This window comes from Pongo pygmaeus, chromosome 15, assembly GCF_028885625.2.
Source record: "Pongo pygmaeus isolate AG05252 chromosome 15, NHGRI_mPonPyg2-v2.0_pri, whole genome shotgun sequence".
In the NCBI taxonomy this organism is placed as follows: domain Eukaryota; kingdom Metazoa; phylum Chordata; class Mammalia; order Primates; family Hominidae; genus Pongo; species Pongo pygmaeus.
In genome coordinates, this window is record NC_072388.2 from 23,208,481 (window position 1) to 23,226,883 (window position 18,403).

The window sequence follows — 18,403 nt, forward strand, 5'->3', positions numbered from 1 at the left end:
CTGAGATCCTGGGCAAAGGAAAAGAGGTCTTCAGAGCTTCAAAAGCACACTTGGAGATTCGGACACACCCTCATTCCTCTTTGGGAATCACTGATATGAGAGATTCCAGCTCAACATGCATTCCTGGAATTCTGAGTTCTCACCATAGAAACTTTAGCCAAGGCAGTCCTCAGGAAGAGTTGTCAAGTTATGGCTCACTTTATGATGGTTATGCTCACTTTAGATTTGAAAAGAGATTTATGGACTAGCTCAAAGTAGCCTCTAATCAGACTCAGAGGAAGAACATGTTTCCACTTTAATAAAACTTCTTCTCTGGTAAACCTATTCAGGCAATTACAATGTGTTCCAATTTCTATTTCCCAAGCCTTTACATTCTTTGCTCTTAGGAAGAGAATTCAATATACAGAACCTGAATTTTAAATCTGAATTCCAATTGCCTGAGGCTATTTTATACTTAAATAAATAAATAAGTGGCATAAACTAACAAATGTTTTGTATTTAAAATATGTTTTTATAAGGCATTTACCTACCTTTAACGCAGCCTTTTAGTTGGCACTGCACTTTATGGAAAACTCCACACACAAAGCACCTTTCCTCCTAGTACTTCGAGGTCCTTATGAAGGAGCAGAACTTTCTAAACAGGAAACTAAAGCACAGAAAGGCGGAGCCTTAGTGACACTAGAACCCCAAATTCCTGGCATTCCCCAGCTGTAAGTTCCAGGCTCCCATCATCATATACTACATGCTTTGCATGTGGAGACAGGTCTGTTTGATGATTTTTTTTTTCCTTTTCTTTGGGGGATAGGATTTGGTCAAAGTGACAAACATGAAAGAAAATAAAATTTTGACAAGACCAATGGTGGTGGTGTGGAGTTTCAAAGCCCATCCTATGAAAGAACCACCTTTCTACTTTACATTCTGACTTTCTGTATTCTAAAACTACCTTCAACAAAGTCAATGAGATGACTTGCTGGAAAAGCCCATGAAAATGACAGTCTAAATATAGAAATCTAAATGCAACAAATCACTTAAATCAGACATTGAGACCTTTTCACAATGGCAGGTTTAATGTTGAGAAAAATAACAAGCAAGGCTACAGTGCAAAATGAATTTGTCTATAACTACAAAAACTAGTTTAGTATTCAAGATCTACTTTCCAACAAAGAAATTTATATTCCATTAAGAACCCTGCAACCTTTGACATAGTCTTTGCTTCACTCCCAACCAGAACCACAAAGTAATTATGACACACCTGAATAGAGACACAGGCTCTGATCCAAGCTTCCTACAAGATGACACTTTTCCAGATGGCACCTGAGGCTGTCAGGTACCGTCAGGTATTTCCTATGTTGGAAAAATACTCAAGGATATTACATAAGAGTGCTCCTCTCCTGTATATGCACTAACTTCAGAAAGCCACTGCTAACTGTTTTGGAAACACACTTCCTTTTCTCATGATAGAAACTCTTTCATACCTGGGAAATAAGAGCTAATGTTGTTCATTAGCCAAGAGAAGCTAAGGTTATTGGGAATTGTGACAAAATGGCACGTTACTGGGTTCAGTCCAAGAGAATGAGACAAAATAATGCTTTCCCTGAGCCCCAGAGACTACAAAATCCAGTTATATTTTAAGTAGCCATTTTTAGAGATTTATATACTGTTCAGTGATAAAAATAAATGAGAGTCCCAGGCTTAAGGCACCATTATTCAGGTTTTAAAATTGCAGCATGTTTTCTTGCAGGATTTGGTTCAGCCAACTACAGGATGAAAAAAAAGTATTTCTAAGCTACATAGGTGAGCAATAGATTGGATCCTGGGTTCACGAATTAGTGGAAAATATGTGAGCCATTAATGAATTCCACAGGCAAGGCAGGCTCTTTTCTGGATGACTGAGATCTTCAAGAGTCAATACTCTAAAAAACTATTACTATATTTTGAATTTCCTACTGTGACCAGAAAAACAACATATTCAGAGTACTAGTTGTTTTTTGTTTTTGTTTGTGAGACAGGATCTCGTTTTGTCATCCAGGTGCAGTACAATGGGACAAAAACAGCTCACTGCAGTCTCAGATTTGACTAGAGTCAAATTCTAGTTTTGCCACTTATTAGCTGTGAGACTTGAAGCAGACCACTCAGGCATACACAAAAATGGAGTTAAAAAAAAGGAGCTAATTTATAAGGCCACAAGTGATTATATGTATGTAGCATGAAACATAAAAGACGAGCCTAGAATAGTAGTTCTCAAGTTTGTTGGTATTAGGACGCCTTTACACTCTTAGAAATTATTCAAGACTTCAAAGAGCTTACCTTAAAAAATTCTAGAAAACATAAGAACATGCATGCACACAGCCAGACATGGTGGCTCACATCTGTAATCCCAGCACTTTTGGAGGCCGAGGTGGGTACTTGAGGCCAGGAGTTTGAGACCAGCCTGGCCAATATGGCAAAGCCCCATCTCTACTAGTGCCAGTAGTCCCAGGTATTTGGGAGTCTAAGGCAGAGGAATCACAATCGCTTGAACCTGGGAGGTGGAGGTTGCAGTGAGCTGAGATCGCACCACTACATTGCAGCCTGGGCAACAAAGCAAGGTTCTGTCTCAAAAAAAAAAAAAAAAAAAAAAAAAAGCATACATTCCAATAGTCAAATATATGGTTTCTAGAAAACTTCACTATATACATGTAAGAGAATAAGAATAAAACAGGTAAATTATGTCTTATTATTATGAAAATTGTTTTGACCTCACGGACTCACTAATAGGGTCTTGGGAATCCCTAGGCATCCTCAGACTACACTTTGAGAACCATTGGCCTAGCATACAAAAAGCAGGGAAACTCAAAGACTATTAAGGTTATACATCAAAAGGATTCAGGAGACCACACAAAGGGATTCCCATCGGCCAAAGATGAGACAATTTTAGTTTCAATAAGAATAAATGAAATGGACTGGAAGGTGGCTTATGCCTGTAATCCCAGCACTTTGGGAGGCTGAGGTGGGAGGACTGCTTGAACCCAGTAGTTTGAGGCTGCAGTGAGCTACGATAGCTGCATGGCACTCCAGCCTGCATGACAGAGAAAGACCCCACCTCTTAACAACAACAACAACAACAAAGAATCAATGTAATGGTTTGAAACATCAAATATTTTAAAATTAATGAATTCTTAATGAGCCACCAATTTCTCTTTCTCTTTTTCCCCAGCTCCCCAAATTGGTTATCTCTGGATGCTACGGAGCCAAATATTTTGAAAACTGCTAGATAAATGGAAAGAATCGAGCATTTTTCTTGCCTTTTCTATACAACTGTACCTCAGGATAGCCAAACAGATGATTAGATTGGCTAGATTATTCTTTATAGAAGTAGTCTAGCTAATAAATGGAGAAATGATTAACATGAAATAACATTTTAAAACTCCTAATGAATTGATGGATTTAGGCAGCAAAATCACCATTGGCTATCAACATCTCTCTTTCACACACACACATACACACACACACACACACACACACCCCTAAAGGTAAGTGTCTTCTCATGGAAATACATAACATTACTCATGTAGTACTTTTGACAAAAAATTGAAACAGAATTCAACCTAGCCTCTAAATGTAACTACCAGTTCACAAGAAATACAGAGGCTAGAGGAATATGTTAAACAGAGGAACATTTAACATTTAACTCCATGAGATGGAATCAGCAAAATCCAGCCAGTGGGAAAATTTACAGAATAAATGATCCCATTTGACAAAAAAAAAAATAGATCACAAGGAAAAGATAGTGAAGGGTGAATCCACAGATTAAAAGGGACTGAAGAGGCATGTCAATCAACTGCAATGTGTAGACCTTATGTGGATACTGTTACAAACTAAAGAGAAAAATAATGAGAAAAACAAACAAATGTGAACACTGACTAAATAGCCCATATTTGATTGTTAGAGAATTTTTTAGTGTAATAATGGCATTAATAGTATTAAAAAAGAGTCCTTATCTTTTAGAGATGTGTACCCAAATATTTACTAATAAAATAACAGGATGTCAGGGATTTGTTTCAACATAAACCCTCGTAGAGAGAGGAGGCTGAGATCTAGATGAAACAAGATTGGCCATAAATTAACCATTGTTGAAGCTGAGCTCTAGAGAGGCACATAGGGTCTGCTATTATATTCTCTTGTACTCCTGTGTATGTTTGAAGTTTTCTGTACCAAAAAAGTTAACAATATGGCTGGGCGTGGTGGCTCACGCCTGTAATCCCAGCATTTTGAGAGGCCGAGGCAGGTGGATCACTTGAGGCCAGAAGTTCAAAACCAGCCTGGCCAACATGGTGAAACCCCTTCTCTACTAAAAACACAAAAATCAGCTGGGCTCATGAGACTGAGGCAGGAGAGTCGCTTGAACCTGGGAGGCACAGGTTGCAGTGAGCCAAGATCGTACTGCTGCATTCCAGCCTGGGCGACAGAGGGAGACCTTGTCTCTAAATAAATAAATAAAATAAAATAAAAATTAAAAGCAGCCATGAAAATGTCTACTTGTCTTCTCCAGCTATACTGTGTGATGCTGAGAGGCAAGCCCTGCACACTCAGATACCGTGCAAGGCACAGAGTCCGCGTCCACAGAACACTTGATAAACTAGGCTATCAGCCAAAGATTTGCAAAGCTGAACTGTGACAGGGTATGTTCTGCAAAGAAGTTCTGAGTCAGCTGTCTCTGAACCGTAGACATCTCTCCAACAAAGCAGAGAACAAAACTGTATTTATAGTATGATAACCAAGAAAGATAAACAAAATCTCTACACAGAAAACTGTTTAAAAAGCTTTTCACATAAAAAGAAAATACATGAAAACAGTACTTTTTTTTCTCTTGGATATAGGGAATATGAGAATTTGATTTTCTTTGCTTCTATTTCTCTCAATCTCCCAAATTTTCTGTAATTACCATATTATTTTAAATGTTGGAGAATACCATAACTTTTTTACTTTTAAATCATTTATATCGAAGCTCTATTGATGGCTGCTTTTACATAATATTTCATTGGTTAGATTTCTATGAGCCTTTTATGACTTAGATAAACGAAGAATATTATAATGAAGAAAATACTGAAAACTATCATTGAGGGATTTTAAAATTGAATTATAAAAGCAGTATGAGAACACCCTTATTTATATTGGGGAAGGGAAAGATAACCATTGTATTTTTCTCTACAAAATAAAAGAGAACCGCTTTAAAAAAAAATCACCTTTGAACAACCTGGATCAAGCGGATTTCTCTGGTTCTTCTAAAACCTCAGTTTCAGTGCAGGAAGCTGGAGACAGAGATATCTGGGACCTAATGAAGGGGCCTCTTGTGCACTCCTCTATACCCCCTGTTCCAGACACATACCCTGCTCACCTATCCCACCCTCTCCACCCCTTCCATCAGCCCCAGGGAGGCAGAAGATAAAGGAGTTTAATTTAACGCCAAGATTCCACACCTGGCAAGACAATATTCTCCAAGGGAAAGTTCATCCCACAAAAAGAAATGGATTTATTATTTTTTAGAAAAAAAAAATCCTTTTGATAAAGATTCTTAAAGAACTAGGCAACGGTTAGAATCCCAGAGCAAGTTTCAATTATCCCACTTAGAAAATAACTGAAAGAATATGTGCACCAATGACTATTAATAATTGAACATGAAAAAAGAAAAATGTTAGAAATTTGGTGTGGATAATTGTTATGTTTTCCACACGGGTCTAATTAAAGTTGATTTAGACTGCAGAGTGCCTTTTTTTGTAACCCTGTTATTAAATTAACAAACAACAACAAGAAAAAAAAAAAAAAGCTCAAACTGCTACTTCTCCTGTGCTTTACACATATTCTGGGAGGCTGAACTCAAAGTGAGGAAAAAAGTCAAACAACTCAATATATGGCAGTGTCACCTTGTAGCTAAGAGTGTGAACTTTGAACCAGATTGCCAAGGTTAAAACTGCTGATCTGCCATTGATTAGCTGTGTGACCTTGGAGACGCTATGCAGCTTCTCTTGCATCATGGGTTCCTCAACTAAAAAATAAAGTTATGAGTGGAAGTGTCAGAGGGCTGTTGTAATAGTTGAGATGAGAAATAAAAAATGCTTAGGTGAGTACCTAACACCATGCACGCTCAATAAATGCTACCTACTATTCTTATTATAACCTATTATACTTTTTTCCTACTTTCCCCTTTTATTCTTTTTCACCCAAGAAAAAAAGATTTTTACAAACTTCTATTTGTTTAGCCTCATCAGTAAATACTGTTATCTATTTTAAAGATTGACTCTATTTTCCCCAGGGTAGAAATTAACTTTTTCTTTAAAAAAAAAAAAATTAAAATGGAGTTAGCTTCCTCTTTACTTTGTGCTAATCAGAAATGGTACCAGATTCCTAATTCCTTGAACCTAGAAAGAATCACAGTTACTGAGGTCCTAGGCAATCCTCAGAGAGTGAGTATTTCCTGGCCTTCCCCACCCAAATCCTTTGTAGTGGGGATCTATTTTCCAGTTTTACTAAATCCCTCATAGCTCTTTTCAAGTGTAAAGGAATTCTGAAAATCCACACCAAAAAGATCTAAGAAATTCACATTCTAGAGAAAGAAATCCAAGTCTTAAAATGCCTACATGTCACATACAACTTTTACGCAAAAGAACATGCTTGATGTGTTTTTACTATCAGGGAGACTCCTGGTTTGTGAACTTACTAAACAGGACATGAAAAGGATTGCTGGAATCATAAAATTAAGCTAGGAAAGCATAAAACTTTTAAAAAATAAACAATATATTCCAGGCTACAAGGAAGCATGTAGAAAAGGAGATGGCATGGCTTCACACAATACTTCGGGCTCTAATTACATGTGTATTTGGTATGAGAACCAAAAGGAAAATTATAAGGCCTGCATTGAAGAAAAGAAGTTGGCAGATAGAGGAAATAGAAGAAATTTGAGGTAAGTGCCGTCCAGCTGTATAGTACATAGTGCTGAGTATGCAGTTAAACGCTTATTAGAAATTAATACAAATAGTCCAGTAATGGCATAATCAGTAGCCTGGTCAACTAGAAGCCAGGTATAAAGTAGTATCTCTAATTTTACACATTTGCAATTAAGCACAAGTGCATGTAATAAGACAATTTTTTATTCACCAGAATTCTTGGAAAATAAACGGAATGTATTTGTGCTAGTTGGTAGGGTATAAAAGTAAGGACTTCTCACTCCTCTACGGCTGCCCCTATGTGGGTAGAACTCTGATTAATGTTCAAGGGAGAAAGAATATGAAATAGGGATAGAATTGGCAGAGCTGGTGAAAGACCACCCAGGTCAAACTGTGACTCTTCAAGTGTTCACTAAAGCCTATCTGATGGGACTAGATTTCCTATGGAAACTGGTATGAGAGAAATGTTGTATTCAGAATCTGCATGAGAGATGCAGAAACAGCTTTTTAGGAAGCAGAAACTCAGAGGCAGAGGAAGTATAAGTCACTAGAAGGCTTTGAGTTGATCCAAAGGGCAGGGAATACCAGCTGATACTTGGTTACCAAGATAAAAGCTTGACAGCATAAGGTAAGGATGCAATGTATTCAAAGATCAGAGACTCCAGGGGAACCTCCAAGTTGTGGTCATTTGATTAAGGGTGGCCTTGGGCCACAATACATCTCAATGGCTTACTTGGCTCTAAGTAATCCCTGGGGAACATTAAAGAGCAGGAGTGCTTTCAAGAGAGTTTGCTTCCAATTCTCAGAACAAACATGGAAGGAAGATAGCATCTGGAGCCCTGAGGACTTACTGGACCCGGTGGTTTCCCTAGGCCTTGGTTCACAGTGGGCAAGGTAGCACAGTGGTTGCGAGCTCCAAGTGTGAGGCTAAATTGCCTCACAGCTGAGTGTGAATCTCTGCTTGCTATCCAGTAGCTCAAATTCAGTAGCTGTTCTGTTTGCTCAGGCTTCTATCCTGAATTTTCTCTTTCCAAACGCTCTTGGTTATGGATCACCCATAGGTCTTCTCCTCAAGTAAGCAATCACAAGACTTCTCTATAACACACCATACACTGCCCCCCTGTTCAGCACATCCAGAAAACACATTCTTAACCTGATCTTTGTACGTCTTCCTTTCTGTTCTATCACCATTGTGTTGTACTGCTTCTTTATCTTCCCATTCTTCCTCCAGTGTGCATAAATAGGACTTCCGGAGAGTCTTAGTACATCCCAATGCCAGCCATTGCCCGTGGCTTCTGACTTGCCTGCAACTAACTCCTAACACAGATAAATACTAGTGTGGGTGCCTACCCCAAGCCTAGGCAGCAATGCACTAGACACCCCTAGTTCCCACACAGTGATCTTTAATAATGGAAAACTAGAGTTATCCCTAAGACCCTAAACCCTCCCGGTTTTACAAAGTACCAACCCAGAATTTGCTAAAAATACCAGAGGTAGAAGCCAACCATCTGAGGGGGGTAATGTAATAAAATATCAGTGGGGCCCAAACCTCTATATTTTATGCCATTCTTTGGCATTACCGCCCAGGGTTAGGGCGCTCTCCTGACACTCTATCTCTTTCTCCCCATCTTTCCACACTCCTTCCTCAAGGGTGATTTTCAGAGTCATGAGTGTTGGTATAGCAGGAAAAACCTGGTTCAGGAATCCAGAGAGCTGTGTCCTGGTCTCAATCTGCCAATATACACAATATGGCCTAGGGACAGTCACCAACCTCTCTAGACCATTGCTTCCTTCTATGTCACACTGTAGATGCTGAAGTCTGTTTCTAGCCTTGACCTGCCTATGCAATAAGTTCTTAGTTTATAAAATTCTTCAATGTAGGATCTTTCTGATCAACCACCCAGGCCCAATAAGAATAGCTAACACCAACTAAGAACCTACCATGGGCCAGGCATTATTCTTGGCAGTTTACAATCTCAACTGACAATTACTAGAGGATCTTAAGGAGGCTAGGGCTCCTTGGCTGCAATTTAACTCAATTCCTTTCTGCTCTGCTGAGCCCAAGAAGCAATGCTAGGTAGGCTTCTACCTCATCTTCCACATTTACAGGCTTTATTATGCCTAGTGAACATGTACACAAAAGCATGGGAGAATAAGAAGCCACAGAAGGCTTATGCCCAGAATGAACTAATCATTTGTCCATAGAAACATGCTGAGAACAAAGCAGGTAATTCAGTTATAATGCTTATCAGAAACTTTCTGTTCTTACTAGAGACAATTGAAGCAATTCTTAAAGGCCTGAAGCTCAAGGTAGGAGAATCCAAGTTTCAGGACTCTCTAATATCCGGGGGTCTAAAGGAACTTGTGGATTGTTAAGCCTTGAGTTGTACAGAGAAGTGATTCTTTCCTTGGGAATAGTTTGAGAAAAAAAAATCCAAGATTTTTCACAACCTTAAGAATCTATCAAAGAGCTAACTTAGTAAATTACATAGACAAACAATAAACACAAAAGAGTCAAAGAAAAGGACAATCTATATCATGTTGGACTTATTCATTCCTCCTTTTGCCTTTATTTTTCCCTATCCTAACATAAGGAAATAGATTTAAAGAAAACAGAGTGAATTGCCTGGTTGGCAGCAAAACTGCTTTAAGCTATAAGACATTTCATTCCATAGCAGATATCTTGAGTGCTGAGGGACTTCTGCCATCTTTGCTCATCATCCTCAGCCGGAAACCTGGACACTCTTGCCCCACGCTTTATTTACCTAATCTTTCCAGAATCAGTAACAAATAGAGCTGTATCTGAACACTGCATGCCCCAATTCTTTTTTAGATTATAGATTTCTGCATATTGATTAGGCAGTAAGGATTTTTATCACAACCTTCAGATGTTTTGAGATGATCAAATTTAGTATCTTATTATGAAATACAAGTTTCGTGGGTTTTTTTTTGTTTGTTTTTTTTTTGGTGAGTCTTTCAAACTCCTTTCCCTCTCAAGCATAAAAAATGCTGGTTCTGTCCAATGATTTGCCGTTCACAGAAGTAATTTTTGAGCTCTAAGATTACTGCATATAAACTACAGACTGGTGGGCCTGCTTGGTTTCAGTTACTGCCAAAGCCTGATATACATTACACATGACAACAGATGTCTCTAACATAGCTTCCTACTTACTCTCCAAAGCTCATCACAGTGAGAGCCACAAGGGATTCAGTTAAACTTGGCCTGTTCTTGAAGGTTTTGATTGCACTGCCAGTCACCTTCAGAGGCAATATGACCATGTGAGGCAAAAAGGAGAACCAAATTATTCCAGCAACTAAAAATTCTAGGAACTCAAGAGGTTTAAATGACTTACATTTTCTCTAGTAACATAAAGTGATTAAAGATACATTTTTTTTCTGATAAAATATCACTCCTAGTATATATTTTTGAAAACAAAGAGGTGAATCCAAATATACTCCTTCGGCTGAATTTCCAATGAAATCAAAGGTAAGGAGGTTTAGAGGAAATAGAAAATCTGTTCTTAACAAATAACCAATTCAATTAAATCATGCGAACCCTGACCAAATTCTGCCTCTCCTCCCCTAATCCTGCAATCACATGGACAACCTCAATACCCAACCCTATCGAAACTCTGTTTTCTGTTTTCTGAAATGTCTCCGAATGTCCTCACATTCAACGACATTCTCTTCCACTCCACCTGAGACACCTACCACCCATCAAACGGTCTACCCTTTGACTACAATATCCTCAGCTTCAGCTTCCTTATTAAAATCCTTCACTGTGATCAACCATTTGGGCCTCATCAGAAGTGTCACTGCACATCCCTTCTTACTCAGCTTCCTTTCTAATGGTCATGGTTTTGATAACACGCTTTCCATAGCACTGTTGCAAAATGCCCTAACTTGCCTTGCTCAACCTCCCTTTGTCTCTCCCCTTCCGCCCAACCCCGGTCTTAGATGATGCCTACTGTATCTCTGTCTGTGTCTATAACTGTGCAACTGGACATTGGAGAAAGCCATATGCAGGCAGATTCCTGAGTACCAACTGCAAATGCATTCTCAGCCAGGCTGGGCAACCCTACCACATTTCTCTTACCAAATCATTCTCACCATTCTCTCACTCTCCTCAATGACTAGTTCACTCTTAAACCTCCACCCAACACCTTCTGACATCCACACCACCACCACCCCCATTCCCAAATGGTCATTCTCAGGTGGAGGCCATCTCATCCAGCAACTTCCCACCATCAGACTAATTTACAATTGTAGCAGCCTTCAGCTTCTTCCCTCCTGTTGCATCTTGTTCTCTCCTCTCATCTTAGGCCAACCACTCCATTTGGGCTTCAGATTCCACTCCATCCTACCTTTTCAGGCTCACGTGACCAATTCTCCCTTTCCTCTCCTGTTTATGAAATCAATTACTCCCTTTCAACAAGATTCTTCCCATCATCACTTCAGCATATTCAAGTCCTGCCTTTAAAGCACTCCAACTCAGCCTCACATGACACTGGTTACTGCCTTATTTATCAGTTTCCCATTACAGGAAAAATAGAAGAATAGGGTATCTTCATTTTTTTTCACCTCCTATTCATTTTTCAACCCACAGCAATCTGGCTTGGCCCCATCACGCAGTGTAACACCTCCAGTTCAAGTCAATGACCACTTTGTTGCCAAATTCAAACCAGTTGACATCTTGATGGTATTAGCAGTGTTGACCAATTTCTCCCTGAAAATTCCTTACCTTGGCCTCCATGACCAATGCTTTCCTTTCTACTGCCATGGCTCCCTTCTCCTTACAGACTTGTCCTCTTCTACCTATTCTTTAGGGTTTAAGCTTCTCAAAGCTTGAACCTAGGCCCTCTTTCTCTTTTCATTCTATACAAGGGGTCAAAAGCCTTGCTACCCATAGGGAAAAGCAACTAATACAATTAAGTGAAGCAAATCAACTTTCATTTCCCTCTCAATGCTATTATACAACTTAAAACACAGTAGAATGAGCAAGATAACTGGCAACAGATCCTAGGCATCAAGGGAAGATGACAACAGGGAGTGGCATAGGCTATAATAAAGCCCATGCTCCAACTAGAACAAGTTACTCAGCTCAAGACAAAAATCCCAATTTCTATGTGAAAACTCACAATTTTAAAAGTCTTGGCAACTGTGTCAATTAAAATTCTTTCTGGTACAAGTAAAAAAAATCTTGGTTCAAAATGAGTTACACCAAAAGGAGAATGTATTGGCTAATTTAACTGAAAAGCCTAGAAGTACATAATGGTCCAGGGTTAATCGATATGATTAGGGCCAGTTTCTCTATCTAGATTCCACTTCTTTGTTGTCTCCACTCTCAGATAAGCTCTACCCTAGGGTAGCAAGGCAGTTCCTAGACCTCCAGGCCACATCCTGCCAAGTTTAAGCAGAAAACAAGAAACTCTCTCTTCCTAGAGTTCCCCCATAGGCTGAGAATTCCCTGTGATTGGGCCAACTTGAATCACAAGTCCATTCTTGAACCAGCCATTACGGCTAGGTGAGTTGGGGAATGATTGGCTCGCCCTGGGTCACACACTTCATCTAGGGTCAGAGGTAGAACTTGATCTATAACACAAAGTCTGAGATTGGAGGACAGAGAATTTCTCAAAAGGAAATTAAGGTGCTGCTACCAAAAAAGAAAATCGATACTGGGCAGCCAAAAAACCACAAACATATGCTACAGCAACTCATTCAAATATTTTAAAAACATTACACAGGCCAAATAAAACAGGTTTGCTGGCTGATGGTTTCTTGTCAATCTCCAGTTCCAATCCTCCTTTCTCTACTTGTTTCCTAGGTGATCTCATCCAAGACTGAGTCTTCACCTACCATCTCTATACTGAAAATGCCACATTTTTATCTGACTCACAAATTCAACTGCCTACTCAACATCACCACTTGGATGCCTCAAACTCATCTCCAATTCAATTTGTCCAAAATGAAATTCATGATGTTCCTACACCTCACCCCTCTCCTACCCAAAGCTGGCCTTCCTCAGAGCTCTTATTGCAAGGGAAGATGGGGTAAGGGGATACTTGTTACCTTAGCATTAGCAGCCATAAAACATGGTCCTAAACTGAATGTTGGTACTACAAGTCTCCAAAAAGCATTTTAAAATCTTCAACAAGGACACTGAAAACTTTTAACAGAATTCCAAGGATGCAAAGGACTACTTCACTTATAAACGAGCGGAGATCATTAAGATATGCTCTTCTAACGTCTTTAATTATTAACTATGGTTTGAACTTGGTAGAATTTTATCCTATTAGGTGTAATGTCAAATGGGAGTCCACTTTACTATACATGTATCACGACTCCACCGAAAGTTTTTTGGAATAGGACAAACATGACTGAGATATTGTTTGAAAAAAAAAAAGCCCATCAGAAAGCCAACGGTATGACTATGAAATTCTTTTTGTTTTCAAATATTTTTTACAAATTTGATATCTTGATTCATCTAAATTTGCAGTTGCCATTTTCCATCTCTTCTCAATTTATTTTTAAGACATATATAAATAAAGTTTCATCATAACAAATAACAAAAGGGGGAAAGGCTGTCAAGGGACATCCAAAGGTGCTTTTGTGGCTGGGCGGTGGCTCATGCCTGCAATCCCAACAGTATGGGAGGCTGAGGTGAGAGGATTACTTGAGGCCAGGAGTTTGAGACTAGCCTGGGCAACATAGCAAGACCCCATTTCTTAAAAGAAAAAAAAATTATAAATAAGCCAGGTATGGTGGCTACTCAGGAGGCTGAGGTGGGACAATCACTTGAGCCAAGGAGATGGAGGTAACCTATGATCACACCACTGCATACCAGCCTGGGCAATGGAAGAAGACTGGAATGCAATGGAATGGAACAAAAAACAAAGGTGCTTTTGCTTATCTGTTTCTTAGTACAGCCATAGTCTTTTAGCAAACATATTATCTGATTTGATTCTGACAACAACCTGGGAAGTTGATAGGGCACATATTTGGCAATATAAGAAATCACTGATTATAAGATGCACGATTATTTTATGTACCACTATACTAGGAGGAAAAAACACCACAAAACCATAACAGTGTACTACAAAACACATCTTGGCCGGGCGTGGTGGCTCATGCCTGTAACAATCCCAGCACTTTGGGAGGCTGAGGCGGGCAGATCACAAGGTCAGGAGATCGAGAGCATCCTGGCTAACACGGTGAAACCCCGTCTCTACTAAAAATGCAAAAAATTAGCCGGGCATGGTGGCATGCGCCTGTAGTCCCAGCTACTCAGGATGCTGAGGCAGAAGAATTGCTTGAACCTGGGAGGCGGAGGTTGCAGTGAGCCGAGATTGTGCCACTGCACTCCCGCCTGGGTGACAGAGCGAGACTCCGACTCAAAAAAAAAAAAAAATCTTGTTTTCAGGTATGTTAAAATGTAAAATAAACAAAAATGTCTTAGAATCTGTGAAAAACTATCAGAAGCCTCACTTCACAGATAAGGAACCAGAGGCTCAGAGGTTATCCAAAGTTAAAGGTAGTAAGTTCAAGAATGAACTTGATCCTGTGGGATCAGTTTCCTAATTTGTTTTTCCACCAGTCCAGCTCCTGGGACTGAATGATCTCTAGAGTTCCTTCTGGGGTCCCAAAAGCTTTTCTGATACAAAGTTAGTAAAGGACAATCAACAACAAATCATCTCAATAAATGCTTTTAAATTGACATGGATTCTAATACTGAGAATAACTTAGAACTTGACTTTTCTCCAACTCCTAGACAGCCTAGCAATACTGCTAGCATAAATAGCAACACATGCCAGGTGTGTTAAAAGAATAATAATAAAAAAAAGATTACATCTTTAATTTCACTGCTAACTCAGTAGAGGGCAGGTTGGGACAAAAACTTACAGTTAACTATCAATTTTAAGTGTGATTCACAAGATGACTTTCACTTATGAAGCGTTATTATAGGCCTTTGGTCAACTAAAACTTTCTTCTGTAATAAATGATGTCCACTTAATGATTTTTTTTGTTGTTGTTTCTATGTTTCAAAAATACCCACGTGGAAAGGTACCATATTATACCTAATTATTGCACAAACTAATGCAAAGTAAATGTGTAAGCCTAATAGTTCTAATCAGCCTGTGCAGAAGGCCTTTTGATTTCAACATCCAACATTCATTAAAAAGAAAATGTGTTGCAAAAAGCCAAGAAATTTTGGTGTGTGGGATTTGAATAAGACAGATAGGCTTAACTTATGAGAAGGCTTTTTTAAAAATTTAAATCTAATTATTTTACATTTTGTATTCCCCACAACACTTAGAGCAGAGTTTTAAACAAAGAAGCTGGATAATAAGTGCACATAATGAGATATATATTAGGGAAAATGACATTTTCCTAAATGTTCCTTCTTCCTATCCCTATGCTTGTTCTGGAGGAGAAATCTGGCAGATTCTTGGTGGTGTCTGCCCTAAGGCTGCCTTTCTGTCAAAGGCACATCAAATGGAATACTGGAAGTCCTCAGGGAGCTGACCAATGGGCAAACACAGAAGATATGCTGGTTGCACATTATCTTTAAGTGTTCTTAGTAACTGAGCAACATACTAAAATGTTTTAACATCATGTCCAAACAGTGTAAGATGTAGAATTAAATTAAGAGACCTGATGCAGCCAGTGTTGCTAGATATGACCTTGGGCAAGTCAATTCTCTGAGCCTGTTTCCTTACTCATTGCCACCCCATCCCTCAGGGCTACTGCAAAAGAAATGAAGGCAAAAGAAAATGTTTTGCAAATCTGAAAGCGCTACACACTGTTAAGTATCACAAGGGACACTCATAAAAATGTCCTGTTTCTCAGAATACAGCAGTGACCTCCTTTTGGAGTCCCTTAAAATGAAGTCAGAGGATTCTTTCTAAACTCTAAATTCAATCATTCCATTTCCAGGCTTCAAGATTCCTTATTCCCAAAGGATAAACACTCAACTGTTTAGCTTGGTAAGTAAGGTCCTGCAAAAACTGGCTCCCCAACAGCCCTTTCCATAGCTTTACTCTTCAAAGACCACAGCAAATACACAGCTGCTCCCTGATCACATTGTTTTCCATATCTCTTTGCCTTTACATTGACTTTACATTGTTGGTGGAGTTCCTGGCTATGATTATCCTGCCAAACGTAGGACTCCACCAACTGCTATTATAGCACCTTGCACATTATAATGGAGCACTGAACTTCTGTAGGAGAAAGAGGATATATGTCTTATTCTTATCAGTAGCCCTCATCCTTAGTATAAAGCCCAACCTACAGCAGTCAGTAAGTGTTCCCTGAGTGACAGGCAAGGGAGATACTTACTTGCATATCTCAAAAAGACGGGGCCAAAAAGAGAATCTCAAGGGAATGTTGTCAACTGAAAAAAAGCTTAGAGACCTAAATAAAAATACTACAAGCCCACAACTCTTATCCAAATCCCCTAAAGCCAGGTGTGCTTTGGAATTCAGCATTCTTGACATTTTAGAAAGGTAATATGGTATGTACACCTTATGCTCCAAGTAGGATCTAGGTCAGCACCCCATAATCAGAGTAATACTGCTGCAGCAAAACTTACAAATGATCCCACTAAATTAGATAAATGAAGAACATAAATAGACTCATATTTGTTCAAGTTCGATCTTACCACCAAATGAGTTAGAAAAGCTTTCAGAGCCTTTAAGATGTTGGAATTAGAGAGAGGATGGTGGCTCCATACCATCTTATTTGCATACATAACTTTTTCACATCCCTTTTCTTGTTTGCTCAGAAATTCAGTATGGCAGGACTGACCCGTATTTAGGCAACAAATTAAAAGTGGACACACACCCAAACAGCAGCAGACAGTTAATAAAGTATTATGAGAAAAAGGGATTCGGAGGCACATAAAAATCGCCATCATCACTAGCAACTGTTACAGCCTCTTACACCATTAAAACAAAAAAAAGTTTTTTTCTGAATCTAGCATGGAACCACCAGGTGAGAAAAGCAGTGAATACACAGGGCAGGAAATGAATAAAAGACTGACTGCAAGCATGCATACATACATAAATATTGTTAGGCGCTAACTCCTATCAGATTTCTAAATGGCTTCCCAATTGCGGGGACAGAAATGTACACATACAAACAATGGCATTCAGACACAAAAATCAAGCTGTTGCAGACCAATCTGACTTGCTTCCATATCAAAATAGAACCTATAATGCATAGATACAAGCATAGTTTGTTTATTGTGCTTTATTGCACTTCACAGATATTTTATATTTTACAAATTGAAGGTTTGTGGCAGCCCAGTGTGAAGCAAGTCTATCAGTGGGATCTTTCCAATAGCATGCACCCACTTCATGTCTCTGGGTCACATTTTGATAATTCTTGCAATATTTAAAAATTTTTCATTATTATATGCTACAGTAATCTGTGATCAAAGCTCTTATATGTTTCTATTGCACTTGTTTTGGAGTGCCACAGACCATGCCCAAAAATGACAGTGAACTTAATCAATAAACACATGTATTCTGGCTGCTCCACCCACCAGCCCTGTCCCGGGCTCTCTCCCTTCGTCTGAACTCTATCAATAAATGTATGTATTCTGGCTGCTCCTCCGACCAGCCATGCCCCTGCCTCAGGCCTCCCTATTCCCTAAGACACAACAATATTGAAATTAGGCCAATTAATAATCCTACAATTGACTCTAAGTGTTCAAATAAAGGAAGATTCTCATGTCTCTCACTTTTAATCAAAAGCTAGAAATGATTACACTTAGTGAAGAAAGCACGTCGAAAGCCAGGATAGGCTGAAAGCTAGGCCTCTTGCCCCAAACAGCTAAGTTGAGAATGCAAAAAACTTCTTGAAAGAAATTAAAAATACTGCTCTGGTGAATACATGAATAAGAAAGAAAAACATCCTTATTGCTGATACAAAGAAAATGTGACCAGTCTGGATACAAGATCAAACCAGCCAACCAGCTACAGCATTCCCTTAAGCCAAAGCCTAATCCAGAGAAAGGCTCTAACTCTCTTCAATTCTATGAAGGCTGAAAGAGGTGATGAAGCTGCAGAAGAAAAAAAGCTGGAAGCTAGGAGAGGATGGTTCATGAGGTTTAAGAAGCCATCTCTATCACATAAAAGTGCAAGGTGAAGTGGCAAGTGCTGATACAGAAGCTGCAGCAAGTTATGCAGATGATCTAGCTAAGATAACTGATTAAGGTTATCAGTTACCATTAAGGTTATCAGCTACACCAAACAACAGATTTTCAATGTAGATGAACAGCCCTATACTGGAAGAAAATGCCATTTAGGACTTCCAATATAGGTAGAGAGGAGAAGTCAATGCCTTGCTTCAAACCTTCAAAGGTCAGGATGACTTTCTTGTTAGAGGCTAATGCTGCTGGTTACTTTAAGTTGAATCCAATGCTTATTTACCATTCTGAAAATCCTAGGGCCCTTAAGCATTATCCTAAATCTATTCTG

General features: G+C 39.1%; 1 protein-coding gene across 4 annotated transcripts in view; it reads right to left on the minus strand.

Moving 5' to 3' along the window:
• Positions 1-18,403, minus strand: part of STXBP6 (syntaxin binding protein 6) — a 244,777-nt gene that overhangs the window by 204,283 nt on the left and 22,091 nt on the right. The window contains exon 1 of one of the 4 annotated variants that reach the window (XM_054449068.2): positions 531-646. The exons of the other annotated variants lie outside the window; for them this stretch is intronic. The gene's annotated coding sequence lies outside the window, so the exon portion shown is untranslated. Of the gene's footprint in view, positions 1-530; positions 647-18,403 lie in introns of those variants that run through there. 4 annotated transcript variants of the gene reach the window in all.